This window comes from Xyrauchen texanus, chromosome 31 (genome assembly GCF_025860055.1).
Source record: "Xyrauchen texanus isolate HMW12.3.18 chromosome 31, RBS_HiC_50CHRs, whole genome shotgun sequence".
NCBI classification, from domain to species: Eukaryota; Metazoa; Chordata; class Actinopteri; order Cypriniformes; family Catostomidae; genus Xyrauchen; species Xyrauchen texanus.
The window spans coordinates 22,900,739-22,918,832 of record NC_068306.1 but is presented as its reverse complement, the minus strand read 5'-3'; positions in this window follow the sequence as shown (position 1 = coordinate 22,918,832).

Sequence of the window (18,094 nt, the reverse complement as noted above, 5' to 3'; positions counted from 1 at the left end):
GTGCTCCCGTCTAAGGCCTGCAGAACTACTTCCGCCTGTGTTGGCCACGCCTATGCCGCCGCCGGCCAAGACGCATCTGCTCTGCATTCCATGGCCGTTTTACAGATCCTCCAAGCGGACCTTCTTCGAGAGTGGGATGAGAAAGGCAGGCACCCAGAGGCTGTTTCAGATCTAAGGAGTGCGACGGATCTCGCCCTTCGTGCCACCAAAGCTGCAGCTCAAGCCCTAGGGAAGTGCATGGCCGCGCTGACTGTGACCGAGAGACACCTATGGCTAACGCTAGCCGACATGGGAGAAGCTGAACGCTCCACGTTCCTCAACGCGCCGCTCTCTCCGTCCGGTCTCTTCGGTTCCGCGGTGAGTGGCATTGTTGACCGTCTCGGAAGTCCAGAAAGCCACCCAAGCCATGAATCTCTTCCTGCCTCGTCGCGCTAGCTCCTCTGCAGGCCGCCCACGTGACCAGCCTCCTGCACGAGCCTCTTCACAGCGCCCAGCTCAGCAAAGCCAGACTTCTCAGCGTCGACAGGGCGGCCGCCCTAGAACGCGCTCAGACAGCCGCCGCAGACTGCCGCCCCCCCGCGGGCCTCGGCCTAAGATTGCGCTGAAACCTGAGCAACCGAAGTCCTCCTAGCTTTGTTGAGGAAACGACGGCTCAGTCCCGCCGTGGCCGGACCACCGTCAAACCTTCGCCCCCTGTCAGTCCCCTTCTCTCAGGCTACTGCAGTGGTGGATTCAGCAGCCAACAAGCCGGTGATACTGCCCGCTTGCCTGCACTCAAATGCCGTTTTCACGGCGACCCAAAGAAATCTTGTAAAAAGCAAACATGCCTTATGTGTAGAAAATGTGCCCACAATCCAGTGTTCACCCCTACACACAAGCATTACACTTCCCGTGTCCCTATCAGAGCCCACTCACATAAAGCGGGCACAGCCAGCTCGAGTGTTAGAGTCAATAAACGCGCCCACGAATCCGTGCGCGTGCCCCTTCTCTGCCCGCTCTGTCACACGGCCAGCAAACACATCTCTGTATGTAAGTCCCATGCCCGTGACTATGCTCGCGCATCACTTCACAGATGTGACTCTTTCCCCATTCACCTCAATTGGGAAGTCACTCACAGAACAGCCTGTCCCTGCTGTCTGCGAGCAGTCATGCATAAACACAGTAAGCGCGCTCACACATTCTGTTCAGCTCGCTGTGTGCGGCAATCAGGGCGACTTGGCCATTCACCCTCTAGCGTTACGCTTCAAAGTGTGGAAAGCTATCCCAGGGATATCCAAATGGGTGTTAAGCACAATAAAACAGGGCTATTTGCTACAGTTCGATCGCCGCCCTCCCCGCTTCAGAGCACGGCTCGAAACTACTGTGAACACGGAAGCAGCCTGCATGCTTCGTTCAGAAATAGCAAACCTTCTGTGCAAAAGGGCCATAGAGAGAGTGCCACCTTCTCTGAGCGAGTCGGGTTTTACAGCCGTTATTTTCTTGTCCCCAAGAAAGACGGCGGCCTCAGACCAATATTAGATCTCAGGGTTTTGAACAAGGTGCTCGCAAAAAGATCGTTCAAAATGCTTACAATCAGGAAACTCCTCGCGCATGTGCGCCAGGGGGACTGGTTTATTTCTCTCGATCTGAAAGATGCCTACTTTCAGATTCAGATAAATCCCCATCACAGGCCATTCTTGAGATTCGCCTTCGACGGCCAGGTTTATCAATACACCGTCCTTCCGTTCGGCCTGTCTTTAGCACCCCGTACTTTCACGAAGTGCATGGATGCGGTGCTCGCACCCCTGCGGAGTCAGGGCTTGTGAATTCTGAACTATTTGGACGATTGGCTGATTTTGGCACAGTCACATACGGAGCTTCTGTCTCACAGGACAGTTCTCCTCAGTCATCTGAACAGTTTGGGTCTTGCAGTCAACTGGACCAAGAGCTCACTACAGCCCAGTCAGGCAATTTCCTTCCTTGGAATAGAACTAGACTCCATGGCGATGACGGCTCGCTTATCTACACTGTGCGCGCCGTGTTCAGCGACTAGCCGCTTCCTTTCAGATGAACAGCCTCACACCTCTGAAAGAATTTCAGAGAATGCTAGGTTACATGGCCTCAGCCGCAGCAGTACTTCAGCTGGGTTTACTGTGCATGCGCCTGCTTCAGCGTTGGCTAAACACCCGTGTGTCTCGCCGGGCTTGGGCCATGGGCAGCCAGCAGATCAGAGTGACTCAGACCTGTATCTCAGCTCTGCAGCCCTGGGCAGTGGCTGAATGGTATCAGCGGGGAGTGACGATGGGAGCTGTATCTCGCCGAAAAGTCATCTCGACAGACGCGTCCAACACGGGTTGGGGCGCGGTCTGCGAGGGCTCTCCGGTTTTTGGCCTATGGTCAGTTCAGGAAAAGCTCCTTCACATAAATTGTCTGGAAATGATAGCGGTCGAGTACGCGCTCGTGCGCTTCCTCCCGGTCATTCAGGGTCACCACGTCCTGGTCCGTTCGGACAACAGATCTGTGGTATCCTATCTAAACCGTCAGGGCGGTGTCAGATCCAGGAACCTCTTCCATCTGACAAAACGCATACTGAGTTGGTCCCAGTGCCACCTGCGCTCGATGAGGGCGACGCACGTGCCAGGCCACCTGAACGATGGCCCTGACAGACTGTCCAGAGACAATATTTCCCCAGGGGAATGGTCCCTGCACGCTCAAACAGTCCAGAAGTTATGGAGCATATTCGGCAGAGCAGAGATAGACCTCTTTGCGTCAGAAGAGAACTCTCACTGCCCAGTATTTTTCTCGAAAAGCGAGGACGCGCTGGCCCAGGACTGGCCCAACCGCCCGCTTTACGCCTTCCCTCCCGTCTCGCTATTGCCACAGGTAATGCAGAGGATCAGGGAAACGCGTCACTCGGTGCTCCTCATAGCCCCGCACTGGGAGAATCAGACATGGTTCCCGGAGCTTACGCAGCTGTCACTGACAGCCCCGTGGCCCATTCCAGTGAGAGCAGATCTCCTCTCTCAAGCTCGCGGCACGATCTGGCATCCCCACCCAGAGCGCTGGGCGCTGCACGCGTGGGTGATCAACGACTACCGTCGCTTTGCCAGAAGGAGTAATAAACACTAGAATACACGCTAGAGCCCCTTCCATGAGAAGACTCTAAGCGTCCAAATGGTCTGTGTTTTCAAAATGGTGCACCGACAGAGACCTGGACCCACGGACATGTGGGGTGTCGTCGCTGCTCGTGTTTTTACAAGAGCTGCTGAATAAGGGCAGATCCCCATCCACGCTCAAAGTGTACGTGGCGGCCGTCGCGGCATTCGCTGAACCCTGCATGGCCAGTCACTGGGAAAAAACGAGCTGGTCATCCGCTTCCTCAGGGGAGCTAGAAGGATGAACCCCCCGCGCCCCCCATCGGTTCCTATCTGGGATCTTTCCGTAGTTCTCGAAGATATGAAAGCCCCCCCTTTCGAACCGCTTCAATCCGTGGATTTGAAATACCTTTCACTCAAAACCGTTTTTCTAACTGCCCTGTCATCAGTTAAACGTGTGGGAGACCTTCACGCGCTGTCTGTCAGCGCTGCGTGTCTTGAGTTTGGACCAAGTGACTCCAAGGTCATTTTAAAGCCTAGACACGGCTATGTCCCCAAGGTGATCGGTACTCCTTTCAGAGCACAAATCATTTCCCTATCGGCGCTGCCAGCATCCGATAGCGAACGCGACGCCAATCTCCTTTGCCCAGTCAGAGCACTGAGATTGTATACTGCGCGCTCCGCCTCTTTCAGACGCACTGAGCAGCTTTTCGTTTCGTTCGAGGGCGCACCAAAGGTTTCGCGCCTCGAAACAGACACTGTCTAGATGGATAGTGGACGCTATTGCTGCCGCATACGCGTCAAAAGACCTACCATGCCCGTTAGGCATTAGGGCTCACTCCACTAGAGGCATGGCCTCCTCGTGGGCATGGTCCAGCGGGATTTCCATTCACGACATATGTGTGGCAGCGGGCTGGGCTTCCCCCTCCACCTTTGTCAGATTTTACCTTCTGGAAGTGCCCCCCCTGCAGGCAAAACTACTAGCGGTTTAATATGCTACAGCTCCCCTGGTGAGCTGCTCTGACAGGACACATTCCACACAGACCGGCACCGCCGCTCTGTCTTTCCCTTCCCACTATGTGCTTATGTATTACACACACACTGGCCCGCACTCTTGCCGGCCAAATATTATTCCCCCACTCACAAGGGCTCCCCCGGGTCCCCCAACCCCCGGGGCTCATGCAGTGGATGCTTGGCACGCACGGCGTTGACAATGGGTTCCCGTAGCGTAAGCTAGCTTACGCAATACGAGAGAACCTGTCATAAGAGAACGAATCGGTTACCTAACGTAACCTCGATTCTCTCTAGATGAGGGAATGAGTATTGCGTAGCCACCCGTGCTCGCGCCACGAGCGATTTTCGCTTCATTCAATGAAAACCAGGGTTCCAGCCTACGAACTTACGCTCATATGCACTCTAGCCACGCCCATTCTGGCGGGCTTTGATACAGTGACGGCGCGGGCGCCTGTCATTGGACGCAAGTTCACTCAAGTTCGTCTATAGGCTGCAGCAGTTGCCGCAGAGCAACCAATGAGCTCGCTAGCTAGCCCGCTCAAGGTATGCAGCTGCTGCACTGCGTTGACAATGGATACAAAATTAAGGATAATTTTTTGGCTTCAATATCTCGGAAAAGATTAATCTTTCCCGTAGCGTAAGCTAGCTTACGCAATACTCGTTCCCTCATCTAGAGAGAACCGAGGTTACGTTAGGTAACCGATTCGTTTTATTCCTAATTTTTGAAACAATAACTGAATCATTCATCAGTAACCTCTGAAGATTGTATATAAAAAAAGAATAAGAAAAAGGCAGTGGCTATTTGCACTAAGTGTAAAAAGCATCTTCTTTGCACTAAGTGCAAATAGCGTTAGATGCTATTTTGCCCTCTAATGCAAACAGTGGCAGATCTCTTACACCTCTGTTTTCACATACAGTATAGGGGCATCACTGCAGCATTTTTGTGTTTATTTGAGTCCCACAGACACCCTACGCCAACCCCTAAACCTTAACCTTACCTTACTAAAATGAACCATGGTTTTACTACTACTGGTTTTAACATAACCATAGTATCACCATGTTATTTTCTAGTAAAATAATAGTAACCAAAAAAATTAAACATGTTTACTATTAACTACTATTAACAATATATTACTGTAGTAACACCCTGGTTAGTACATCAAAACTATAGTTTCCACCAAAAAACATGGTTACTACAATATTACTACAGTAAAACCATGGTTAATTTTATCCAGATCAAATCCTTCTCTCAACTCCCTGACCTTCAATATACTAAATGTAAATATTAAAGAGTAGAGACATGGGAAGAAGAATGACAAGAGGTGGGATTCTAACCTGGATCTCCTGCGTGACAACACATACACATACTGTCATTATATTCAGAGCAAATACAGTGGCACATGGGGAGCAGTAAAGTCATTTTTTAACAACACACATCATTTTAAAAGCAGCTTTACAGAAAATCATGCATTAACAGAAAATTAAACTAATATCTTTAATGTCTTGGAGTCATCATTGTATAGTTTGATAAAATATGATTGTGATTTTGTTTCAAAATAAGTAATTAAATAATAATTGCAATTGCATCAAAACTGCAGTTCAACCGGTCGGTAATTTCAGTGAGGTCTATCCTAAATCCAAGGTTCAGGCAATGGCTTATGATGTATCTCTGGAGATGGCATCAGTTCATCCTCTGAAGTCCATTGTAATAGACTGAAGTGATGTTTGGCTGGCAGTTTTTCATTAATTCCTGTTTCCACCAGACTGTTGGAACGCAAATAGTCACTTAGTTATCCAATCTCTTAATTCACAAAATGTCTAACCTGATAACCAATGTAATGCATGTGCCCCATTGTGAAAAATGTAAATATGCCTGCCTTCATTTGACCAGCAGTTGACCCCAAATAAATCTGTCATGGCTGTCTTGAGTTTGGTCTGAGCAGTAGTGGGCGGAGTTAGTGTAAATAGCCTCTGCCAACAATATGGGCTATTTGCATTTAGTAAAAAAAAAAGTCACCTGTGATCACCATAATTTCCTGTTGAAAGCACAGTGGTGTTATGCTGTTCAGTTTAGGTTAAGTTTCTCAAAAAAGTAATTGTCAACAAATTAGTAATTACTACTCTAAAACTGTAATTAGATTACTGACTTGATTATTTTATCGAAAAATAATCACAATACTAATTACAAAGATACTTTCTCTTGTTTTTCCACTCAACAAATTCCAAATAATGTCTATATTTCATCCTCATTCATTGACTCGTTAGATGGCACACGTCTTCCAATTGTTACAAAACACAAATGTATAAATTAGGGCAATTCATTATTTAAATGTAATCTACATTTATAATATTATTTTAGAAATATTTGTAACCCAAGTGATTTTAAGTAGTTCATTTCACTGAAAGTCAAGAAATGTAATCTGATTACAAGAATTGGAAATGTAATGCACTACACTACTTTTTATACTATACTAAAAAGGTTGTAACATTACAGTAATTTATTGCTTTGCATTTAGATTACACACAACACTGGGTGTTTCTGCACTAATATCAGCAACAAACTGAATTGCAAAATTAAACATTGTTTTCAAACAGATTTCCTGAATACTCTGTCCTGCCATTGATCGAACAACCGCTCCAAACTCAAGCCATTGGTTGAGTCATTGTTGTTGTGTCGGCCGGCCAGGACGTTCAAACATACATATTTTATAGCACCACAGCATTTACAGTTTTTGAGGAAATCAACCTACAAATGGCTTACTTATAGTTGTTTTTTCATACAACAATATTGCTGGGATACAATAAAGTATTTTAACATTAAAAAAGTTACACAAATAAGATTTAAGGTGAAAAGTGTGAATATCGGTCAACATATTGTTCAAACTGATTATTGATCTCTACCCCTCTCCTTCAGATTATTCTACACTTCCCTCTTGCTAAAAATCATTAAGTCTAAAAACGAAATCCACGATCAATTACAGGCTAGTCCTGAAAGGCTATTGAACAAAATCCCCTTTAAAAACACCTGCATGATTGTTTTTTCCTATTATGCCCTTCCTGGCTTTCTGGGAGTTCTTCAAATTCAACATGTGATAACAGCAACTTACCTTGCAGTAAATCCCCTACTTCCACCTGTCCTAAATATCTGACTCTGCCTCGTAGCTACATGGAGATTTCTCACAATCTATCTGTCTCTCTGAGTCACTGGTGTGTGTCTGGTGTCACAGCTGAGAGGAAGGTGATTATGGAAGGGTTTGTGTGTGTGTGTATGTGTTGGAGTGAGATTCATTTTGTTTCCTCTCATCCTCGGGGGCAGCTGGCAGCAGTGTTTACTCATCCATCCCCATACTAATAGGCAGGCAGCTCGTGTACTGCTGGGAATTGAACAAGCTGTATGAGAGCAGGGCTTGATTCTTAGCATTGCTCTCTGTTGCCTAATAACACAGTCCACATCTCTCCTTCATCTGGAGATGTGCCTTGTCATCATTATGTGCTTGACTAGCACTATGGTGTTCATTTGATCAGTAGGCTGTAGGGCTTGCTGCAAGACATAAACTGACTGTCTTCTCATTGGATTAGTCTGTGGGCACATTGCTACCCTGTAGAGTTGAGGCAGGGGGCAGAAAGAAACTGGCTCCACAGAATGTGAGTCCCAATGACTAATTGCCATCATTTGTGTGGCTTGAATATGCAGCCAAATGCTTGAATTTCCAAGTGAGTGTACAGTCCAATTTGCGACCCTTGTTTATACTGAATTACGAAAGAGCAGCTTTCAGTGTGATGAGAGTATAATGGGACTCTGATCGGAAAAGGTCACACCTTGCACGTTAATGCCAGCTCACTCAGGACATTGAGGAGACAAGTGGGAGTTATCGCCAGAGATTCTGTACAAAGAGGTGTTTGATTGCTCACCATTTCCTCGTGTTTGCTGTATAGACTGTTTCAAGAGCCTTCAGGAGCTTTTTGTCAGGAGCAAAACCTACTTGGGTGAACCCTTGAGGGGGACGCCTGAGCAGTTGTGACACTGTTCACACAGTGGAAAGAGTAGATTTTTAGAGCAGGTTTATTTTGGAAAGTCAATTTCTTTATAAAGTACATTTTCACATTTATTTCAAAAAAGGATTCGGTTAATTGAACACGTTACAACATGCAAAATAGCGGGGCATGTTGTAATACTACATGGGGTAAGTTGTCACCGTGGAACCTGCCATTAAACAGCCTATTATCAGCTTGTTGGCAAAATGTACAGGTAAATGGCAAAATAATTATAAACCATAAAACAACAAAATGTAAAAGGTAATACACAAATACACCACCAAACCTTTGTTTTGGCCAACAAATATTGTCATAATAGATTGTCTACATTTATAATATAAAAAAATTTGTATTGGGGAAGTTGTATTTATTTATTATTATTTATTTTTTTAATACTATATAATGTTGACCGGTAGAACAACAGCAGGTGTGTATTACAACAACAACAAAAACCGACAACTTGCCCTAATAAACATTTTACAACTTGCCCCAACCTGACATTTATAAAGAAAAAACCTATAAAAGTCTACCTACCTTATACTGTATAGTTGAGTATTGCTTAAATGTTTGGAAGTCTGTTTTTTTATTGTGTTCACTTGTTTACCAAACATCTATAGCAAAGGTATGATGTTATTGGAATTTTAGTTTGGGGTAAAATTCACAAACATTATTCTAATTTCACAGGGTTTTGAACTAGGTGTTTCAAACAAACAAACAAAAAACACTGCCAAAGAAAACACACACACACATATATATATATAGATATACAACTCCAGGACAACCAAGTAGGAAATAGGACCATCAATTACTAGCCCTATTTACAGCCATGAATGACCTGTGCCCATATTATATGACTTTTAGACTTCTGAACCTACAGTATAAGGCTATAATGTTCTATTCTGACCTTTTCTGTTTTCTCATAAACAGCACAATTGGCACTTTTCTACTTTGCTGTTGTATGTGTATATTTACATCATATGTATGTTTACATTTGAATTTGGTATACAGTAAAAAAAAACTAAAACTTGTTTAACAAAATTGACAAGGACATAGACAAATTTCAGTTGTCACGGAGACTCGGAAGGAAAGAGGCATTTCAACATTTTCCTTTCTTTAAAATGTACATCACTAATGACACTCCAGTTCTTGATTAGTCATTTCCACAAAGATTTGTTTATGATAAAAGGGTCATCTTCTGTGAGCGTGGGCTTTCATGTTCAAGTGTTCCGGAAAATGCGTAAACATAATCGCAGTGTTAAAGCACAGCAAGCTCCTAAATGGACACCAGAAAACAAATCAGAAGGGGTGAAACACAAAAGTATGCATTGCAATAGAAGCCCTGTTGAGAAAAACATTCTAAACCATTCTTAGCTGGTCTGGTCTGCTGGATTTAGATATATTTTGGGTATTTGTCAGCTGGTCATGCTGGAAGGCCAGGTGGATGACCATTAAACCAACTGAATACCAGTTTGGCCAGACTTAGAGACATGCTTGAACAACTAAGACCAGCAAACCAGCTGTGTTGTTTTCAGGAAGGAGGACAGAACACATTTTCTTCTGGTAAACAAACACAAATTGTGTTGAGGTAGGACGTGGGCTTGTCCTTTGACTCATTGATCACATTCACTTCCTCAGGAGAAACCTTGTCATTTTTTCCCTCATTAAAAACATTTTACTCCTAAAGAAATGGACAATTTTGAAACATATGTATGTAATCATGATGACCCACTGTGGATGAAGACTCCAGTCATATCAGGAACCTTATAAAAGTTGTTTTATAATCAATTTTTCAACTTTTTTCACTAAGGAGCAAATTAAATATTTGGTTGATGCATTTTTTCAATAGACCCATACCACAAACTAATAATTTCTATTTTCAAAAACAAAGTTTTTCAATAAAATAAAATGTTTATATTGCCCATAGACTACTCAAAAGCAAACAAATATGCAAAAATTAATAGGCAACATGTTGCAATGTGGAATTGTGTACACGTGTTTGTGTGGGTCTCCATAAAATACATTTTACAATCATTCGGGAAAAATTTTACTTCACTTTTGGGCTGTGCGTTATGTCAAAAATATTTTTACAATAATCGCATTTAAAATATCATGATATCCGCTTATGTGGTCCACCCCCAAGGTCGGTGAATATTTTTGCTTTATTGATTTTGCTTGAAAAATTAAATAAACTTATTGAAACATGAAAAGCTTAAACAAAAGACATTTGTAAATTCAAAGCAATTAAAATAATAAAGTGATTAAAATATCTTCTATATAACCACCTCCCTAAATCCAAACATTTACCATCTCCTACGGCCCCATTTGCCATTACGGAAGTATCAGTATGTGGCAACAGGTGCAAATTAAGAACTAAAGACAGTTATAAATGTAAAGATCATTATAAAAATCATCATAATAAATAAGCCTAATACATGTCTTCGTGTTCCCAAAAAAATGCTGCCAAATGTGTGTTCTTATCAAACGTGTTTGTTTTGCTTATTGGTAACAGTTTATGCTGCCTAAAGAAAAGAAAATGGAACTCAATTTTAGGTTCAAGGTGAACGTGTCTTGTATTACTTTTTGATTTAACCACTTTCACCTTTATTTCTTTAATACAAAGATACCTGTATATATTACTTAACCTGCAGAGTTGCGTTCACAATGTTTAAGAGTGAACTGCTCCATCACAGTACCTCACGAGATGATCGGAGATGATTTGCAGCATTCTCATTGATTATATTATTCTTCCAAACAGTTTTCAGTCGAATGAAACACAGGAAAACGAGTGATAACTCTTTACATGAGCTTGTTTCACGAGACAGGGTCCCGTTGTACGCCTCTGAACAGTGAATCAGACACGAGCATTGACGGCTTTCCTTTTGACTGTTCTTAAAAATATAATAAAGTTGGTTTCTTCAAGTGTGTCTTTTTGACTAACAGCATTTCTTGTCATGTGTCAATCCCAGACGTCTGACAGTTCATCCACTTGTTGCGGGTAGATGAGTAAAATTACTCGCACATGAAATACTTTTGGACGATGCAGGTATAGACGTATAGACGGGTGCTATATATTCACCCTGGGTGCACATAAAAATAACGAACATTCATAAAATCAATTGTAGAAAATTCTCTTAACAGCTAAGATCAATAGTTATTGGGAAACGAGGCCCAGAACTCTATGAATGTGCATGTCTTGGAGAAGCTTTCATTGCACTTGTGAATATCAGAGCTCACTGGCACACATATCAAATCAGATGCACATCAGCAGCTTTTCTTTTGTCTGTTCTTCAAAATATAATCACGTTTTGTCAAACACGCATCTTTGTGTCTAATTTCTTGTAATATATCACTCTGAGAAGTCTTACTGGTCATACATCAGCAAAATACTCTGCATGAAAAATCTGGATTTGGCAGGTGTTCATTTCAAACCTTGTTCACCAGGAGTAGGCTGTACGACAAATTCGGGAGAAAGGAAATCAAAACAGTGTCATTGACTTCAAGCTTTGCAATCGCACTCACACTTTCTGTAGGAAAATGATCTCTAGAAAGTTTTAACCGATCATGTGTTGGTGAATGGTGAGACACCCGACGAGCTACTTGATTTTTAACAAAGCCACTTCTGGCTCGTGACCCATAGGTTCCCGACCCCTGCTCTAGCATGACCATCCGTCCACTTTATTTGGACCTGAACAAAGCTAACAAATATTTGTAGAGCAACATCTGTATGTGACCTGTAAAGCTGGCACGTGCATGCCCACTCAGGTGAGGGGAGAAACAATTCCTGAGTCTTAATTCACATATTATCCACACTAAATATTATGTGACAAGAACAAAAAATGCCAGCCCAAGGAGAATGTTTAATAAAAATGTGATCTTTAGGGAAGTAGGCTACACCTGTCCACAGCAGGACTGATAAGTGTGAAGTATAGTATAAAAAATATTTTTTGGTTTTTATTTTGTACTGTTATTTTAGGGCCATTATTAACTGTATTAATGCTACTATTATGTTTTAAATACATTTAATATATTTAATAAATACATTAATTAATAAGTGTCATTAGTGTACATTTTGTTATTAGTATTATTGGTTTAATAGTAATATAAAAATTGTTTTTGCCTCATTAAGTACTGGCCTAATGTCAATGTAGCTAGCTACTTTTTGATGGTAAATTGTAGTGTAGCTAACTACTTTTTCAAAAGAGTAGCTTGACTGTAGCTTAACTACTTAAAATTTTGAGTAGTTTGTTGCTTGTCAAACTACAGTTTCAAAGTAGCATCCCCAATGCTGACAAAAACTTACTGATTGCTCCTTTGAAATACTAATTTTCTAGTGCAAATACTCAAACAAGTGATGTGCCAGTACAGAATGTAGAGCTGTTTAAATCCTCAAATATAAAATGAACATATTGTCAAGGGAACATATTGTCTTCGATTCATTTTAACCAGCAATCTGTGATTGTGACATTTGGTAGACACTGCATGATTACCGCACATCTGCTGAAGCTTGTTATAATTTATTCATTTGAGGTCAAAAGTAACACATGCACCACAGGTTGAATTGTGATTTATCAGGCCAGTAGGAGACATTTGGGGTGGAAAATAGAAGACATTTTGGAAGGACAGTCATTTGTATTCAGTCCAACTCACTGATACGATCCACAGGAGTAAGTCAAATGACAGAATGAAGAAGGCTGTCTGTCCATCCACCTTTAGTCACCCACAGCAACCAAAACCTTTTTTTATTGCAGTCACATCCAGTACAGTCACACTGTTTGTGACTCATAACATTAAATGAGAAACCTTCAGAGAGGGAAGAATGAAGTGATTATACTGATGCTATTGTTCAGGGTAAAAGTTGAATATGTCTTGTGGTCAGGGATGAGCAGTATTTCAGATGCATGTATTTGAAATATGGAAACACTTTAGAGTAATGGTCCCCCTCAATGTCTATAGTGTTTACGGCATGATCATAGTTGGCTTACCTTACAGAAATACAGGGATGTGCCCAACCTGTGTATTCCTTGGGATTTCACTTCTGTGCATTACAAATGATTAACTTTCTGCATGTTTGATATTGCTGAAGGTCTTTTTTAAATGATTCTAGTAACCCATAAGTAATGAATCAATTGTTACCACATAAATATTAAGGAATAAGGCTACTAATGATCTGGAATTATTATAAAGTGAGAGACATGGTAAAATTGGGGGTTAAAGGTTATCTGGACCATTATTCTAAAGTGAAAACATTATTAACCATTAATACTAACTGAGGTGTTACTTGTCAGTTAGTAATGAATACTCAAGTGTTTGTTCCTACATTTTATTAATTTAATCAAACAGATCAAACAAACATTCACAGACATTAAAAAAAAAAAAATTCTGGCATTGAATTATGAATCATTTAAATAATTGAACATAATTGCATAGGCTACAAACCTTTAGCAGGATAATGCTTTTAATTGCTGGTGCTCACGGTTACTACGTGTTTTAAAAGTCATATATTAATATAAAGTAAATAACAAAATTATGTGTCTAAAGGACAAGTGTGTTGATCTCCACGAGACTTCAACAGAAAACGGAGAGAAAACCAGCGTGCAGCATGAGGCCGATTCCACATGTGTACTTCCGCCCCAGACAGCCCACTCTGTAAATGCGTAGTTTTTATCAAATTAATTTGACATATTTCCTCCTTTGCCTATGTTCGGTCTGAACAGAAAAGTAAGTATGATAAAGGATTAGTTCACCCAAAAATGAAAATAATCCCATCATTTACTCACCCTCAAGCCATAGGTGTATATGACTTTCTTCTTTCAGCCAAGCACAATCGGAGTTATATTAAAAAATATCCTGGCTCTTCCAAGCTTTATAATGGGAGTGAATGGTACCTTAGATTTTGAATTTCTTTAGATTTTGATTTCTTTTTGGGTGAACGAACCCTTTAATGTTTACCACATGCAAGCGCAGGAGGGCAGAGCAAAATTGCAATTGCTCTTCTTTCAGTTTCAGCATGAGCATTGAATGTGGCAAACCCTGATTGGAATTAGAAGCTTGATGGACTTCAAAAAGCTCATTCTTTCCTTTTTTTTTCATTGGATCCATTGTTACTCAGAGGGGAAAAAAAACACTTTACATAAAATTAAACACTTCTTGTAAGATTAACCTACAGTATCTATGAATACAAATTTCATTTTAAAAATGTTTAGTAAAAAAAAATAATAATTGTATATTCAACTGTGTATTCATTAATTAATAATGCATTACCATGACCCTCGCTTTAAAATAATTAGTAATTCCTTCGTGTTTATGTGGTAACTCTTGACTCATTACTCATGGGTTACCAGAATTATTTAAAAAAATACTTCAAGTAATATCAAACCTGCCAAAGTTAATAATTTGTAATGAGCAGAGGTATCCCAAGGAATACACATGTTGGGTGCATACATCTGTAAGATGACTATGATACTCTACCAGACACTGCCATGATTTAGCGAGCTGTTATATTCATAAATTAATTCCCACAAAGAACACACGTTTCTCTGAAGGCGCATTTCGTGGTCTTGTTCACAATAAAACTTAATCATTTACATTTTAGACACTGTTTATGTTTTGATTAGTAATTAATAATGACAGTAGTTATTTTAAATTAGCCATAGTTAGTAGATATTTCTCAATGAGGAAAATCTAATTCAGTAATTAGAGATTACCTAACAGTCACCTCAGTCATTAGTTCAGTATTACTTACTGATTGGTTAATCATGTTTCCACATTAGTAAATAGTAGTAACTAAAGTGTTAATGTAGTACCACTGAATTAGTACCACTGAATCCTGAATTAATTCCTGCATAATTACCTATTAATGATGGACCATTATTCTAAAATGTTACCTGAAATACATATTTGAAATGCAAAATACCTTTTGTACTTTGTACTTCAAAGTCTTTGAACAAAAATCTAAATGTAATTTGGATCTAAATACCTTTAAGTTTGGTATTTGTGCATTTTCAAAATACATCAAATATTTTACAGGCTGCTGATGTCCTGTATCAACTAGTACAGGCATGCCCCCCAACCCCAACTTTAATGCACATGAGCTGCAGATATCAGAGAGAATGGCTCCATCTAGCATTGGGTGAGCAAATTTTCTGCATTCCTGCAAGGAAATATGGAGTAAGAGTAGGTGAGGATGTGATGGTTGATTCTACATGTTGCAAAGCATAATAATTGTTGGCAACTGTTATTTAATTTCTATTAAAATATTAAGGTAGCTATGAAACTTCTTGGCAACCAATGCATTGCGTGTCAACAGTGAGGAAATCAAAACTAGTCAGCAGCCAGCTAGTGAGTTTGTCTAAATATTGTTATCGAGTTCACTAGCTATAGTTTGCTAAATCGCTAGAGAACAAGCTAATATAGAACATCATTCAGATTTGCCTTCAGATAACATGATGGAATAAAAAAGCACTGGCAAGGGGAAAACAGTGTTAGCAATAGCACTGGACATTAGCTGTAGCTAGTCAGTCTAGCTAGCTAATCAGTAGTTGGTGTTAAGTTAGCATCTTACTAGGTGATTTTTTTCAATGGTTTTCAGGAGTTAGCTTCATTAACATAATCACAGAGGGAGACAGAGTGCGCATTAGCCTCTTTCAGTGGGAGGTGTTAATCACTTGACTGTCGAGACTTCCTGCTGAGTTAATGGCTTCAAAGACTGAAAAAACACATCAATTTTGTTTGAAAAAATCATTCTGTCACTGAAGCGGGGTCTTGTGTTCTCGTCAAGTGACCAATGAGCTTCTTTTACTGAAGGACGGACCAGACTTCAAGCTGATGTGAATGTTTTCATTGTACTTAGATTCAGTCACCAAGCTTTTTTCATGCATTAAAATGAGCTACAAATGTCTGTTTATATTTGATGCATATTTTTACACACTGAAAGCTGCATGTTGACATGTGTTCTACGAAAGCCTTGATTGGATAAATAAAAAAATCACACACTTTCACAAGGAAAAGTTACTCCATCTTCATGATCACTTAGTTTGTATTTAGGCTGAAAAGACAGGAAGAGAGAGCGAGGGCTTGGAGACTGTGAAAACGGGTACTTTTCAATGCAGAAATAATGCAAAAGCAACTATTGATGGATAAAAAAAAAAAAAAAAACACAACGTAATTTTTCCAGTTTTGGTCCGTTTTAAATGCTGTACTTTGTTTTGATCAAAATTTTTCCCAACGGTATTTGGTATTTTATTTTGATACATTTAATCCGAGGTATTTTGTATTTAAAATACATTTTCATGCATTTGTGCCCATCACTGCTCAAGGTCCACGAAAAGATGTTTACCACCTAGTTTTACAAATCGCTCAGAAGAAATAAGTAAAAAGATATTCGTCTTCTATGAGAATGTGCAGTTTAAGTATCTGTAACACTCTCTATATATTTGTGTGGACATATAGATATTTAGTAGCGTTTTGTCTATGTGGGTGATCACAGACTGATCGATGCATTGTAAATAGCTATAACGTAGCTAATTTATTTCAGCAACATGCAGTTCATTATGGATGGGCGGATCGATCCTAAAGTATCGATACTTCCGATACTGTATCAGAAATATTTATACTCACAAAATATCGATTCTCTCTCTTTCTCTATAATATATATATATATATATATATATATATATATATATATATATATATATATATATATATATATATATATATATATATATATTTTTAACAAAGGATTAGGCTATGTTAGCAAACACTTGTGCAGGATAGGATCTAGTTCTTCCGCTCATCAACACGCATGCTGGAAGACACAAACAGAAATGCGCTTGCGCCGTCACAACAATCATTCAAACAAGAGTGATAAGTGCTTTGCAGAGGTAATTATAGAAAATAAGAGAAACCGCTTTGTGTGGCGTTTGTTAAATTTCATTTAAATGATTTAAATAAGCTGTTAGAGCATTGATAATGTTTTGTAATTGTTGTTAATAATATTAAAAACATTAAAACTTAAATTAGCCATGGTTTTACTAAAGATAGGCCTACATCGTAGTAGCCTAACCATGTTTAATTTTGTGGTATCTATGGTTTAACTAAACTATTTACTGTAGTAAAACCATGGTACATTTTTTTTAAGGGTAAACAAAACAGAAGTCCAATAATTTTCTTTTTAGACTTATACATTTAAAAATCTAAAATAATAATGACTTAAATTATGCCAAAACAATATTTTTAAATACCAATTTCATCCCAAGAAATCGCAAAACATAAATGTATCAAGATTATGATGTAATAGCGCCCCCCATGTGTACAAACTAACGCCTCCGGGCGCGTCGACACAACGTTTGAAACCGTTTAATTTGTGTATTGGCGCCAGCGCGTACAGAAATTAAATGCAACACCCGCTTATTGTCGGCGCGACGAACGCTTCCAATGTAGACAGCATCATTGATTATTACGGAGTTCTATTAATTTTGACGCGACGCTCGAGTCCGGTTTAGATTTTCTACTAAGTGCGCTTTTTTTGTGGCCGAAAATAAATACAAAGCAGTACCAAAAAGCATGTTGACTACTTGAACATAAATTTTGCTCTCCTTTCTTTCTGGCCAGCAAATTTCTCAATGACTCTCTGATTAAAGACAGTCATCTCAGTAACAAGTCTCTTTCCCATGGAGAGCAATGCCAGTGCGTTCAGCCTCTCCTGGGTCATGGTGTTTCTGAGAAACGTTTTTATTCTTATCAAGGTTGAGATGCACCTCTCAGCTTCAGCCGTGGTCATGGGTGTGGTAATGAGAACTTTTAGGAGAGTCACAGTTTAGGAAAAGACTTCTTCGAGATTATTCTCCATAAACTTTGATTTGATTTGATTTGAAACAGCTGGAATATGTCCACAGCACCATGGCAGGCTTTGAATTCTTCCTTGCTGTAGATGAGACTGAGCTCTGTCTTCAGCTTGCTTCCACTCGGGTACG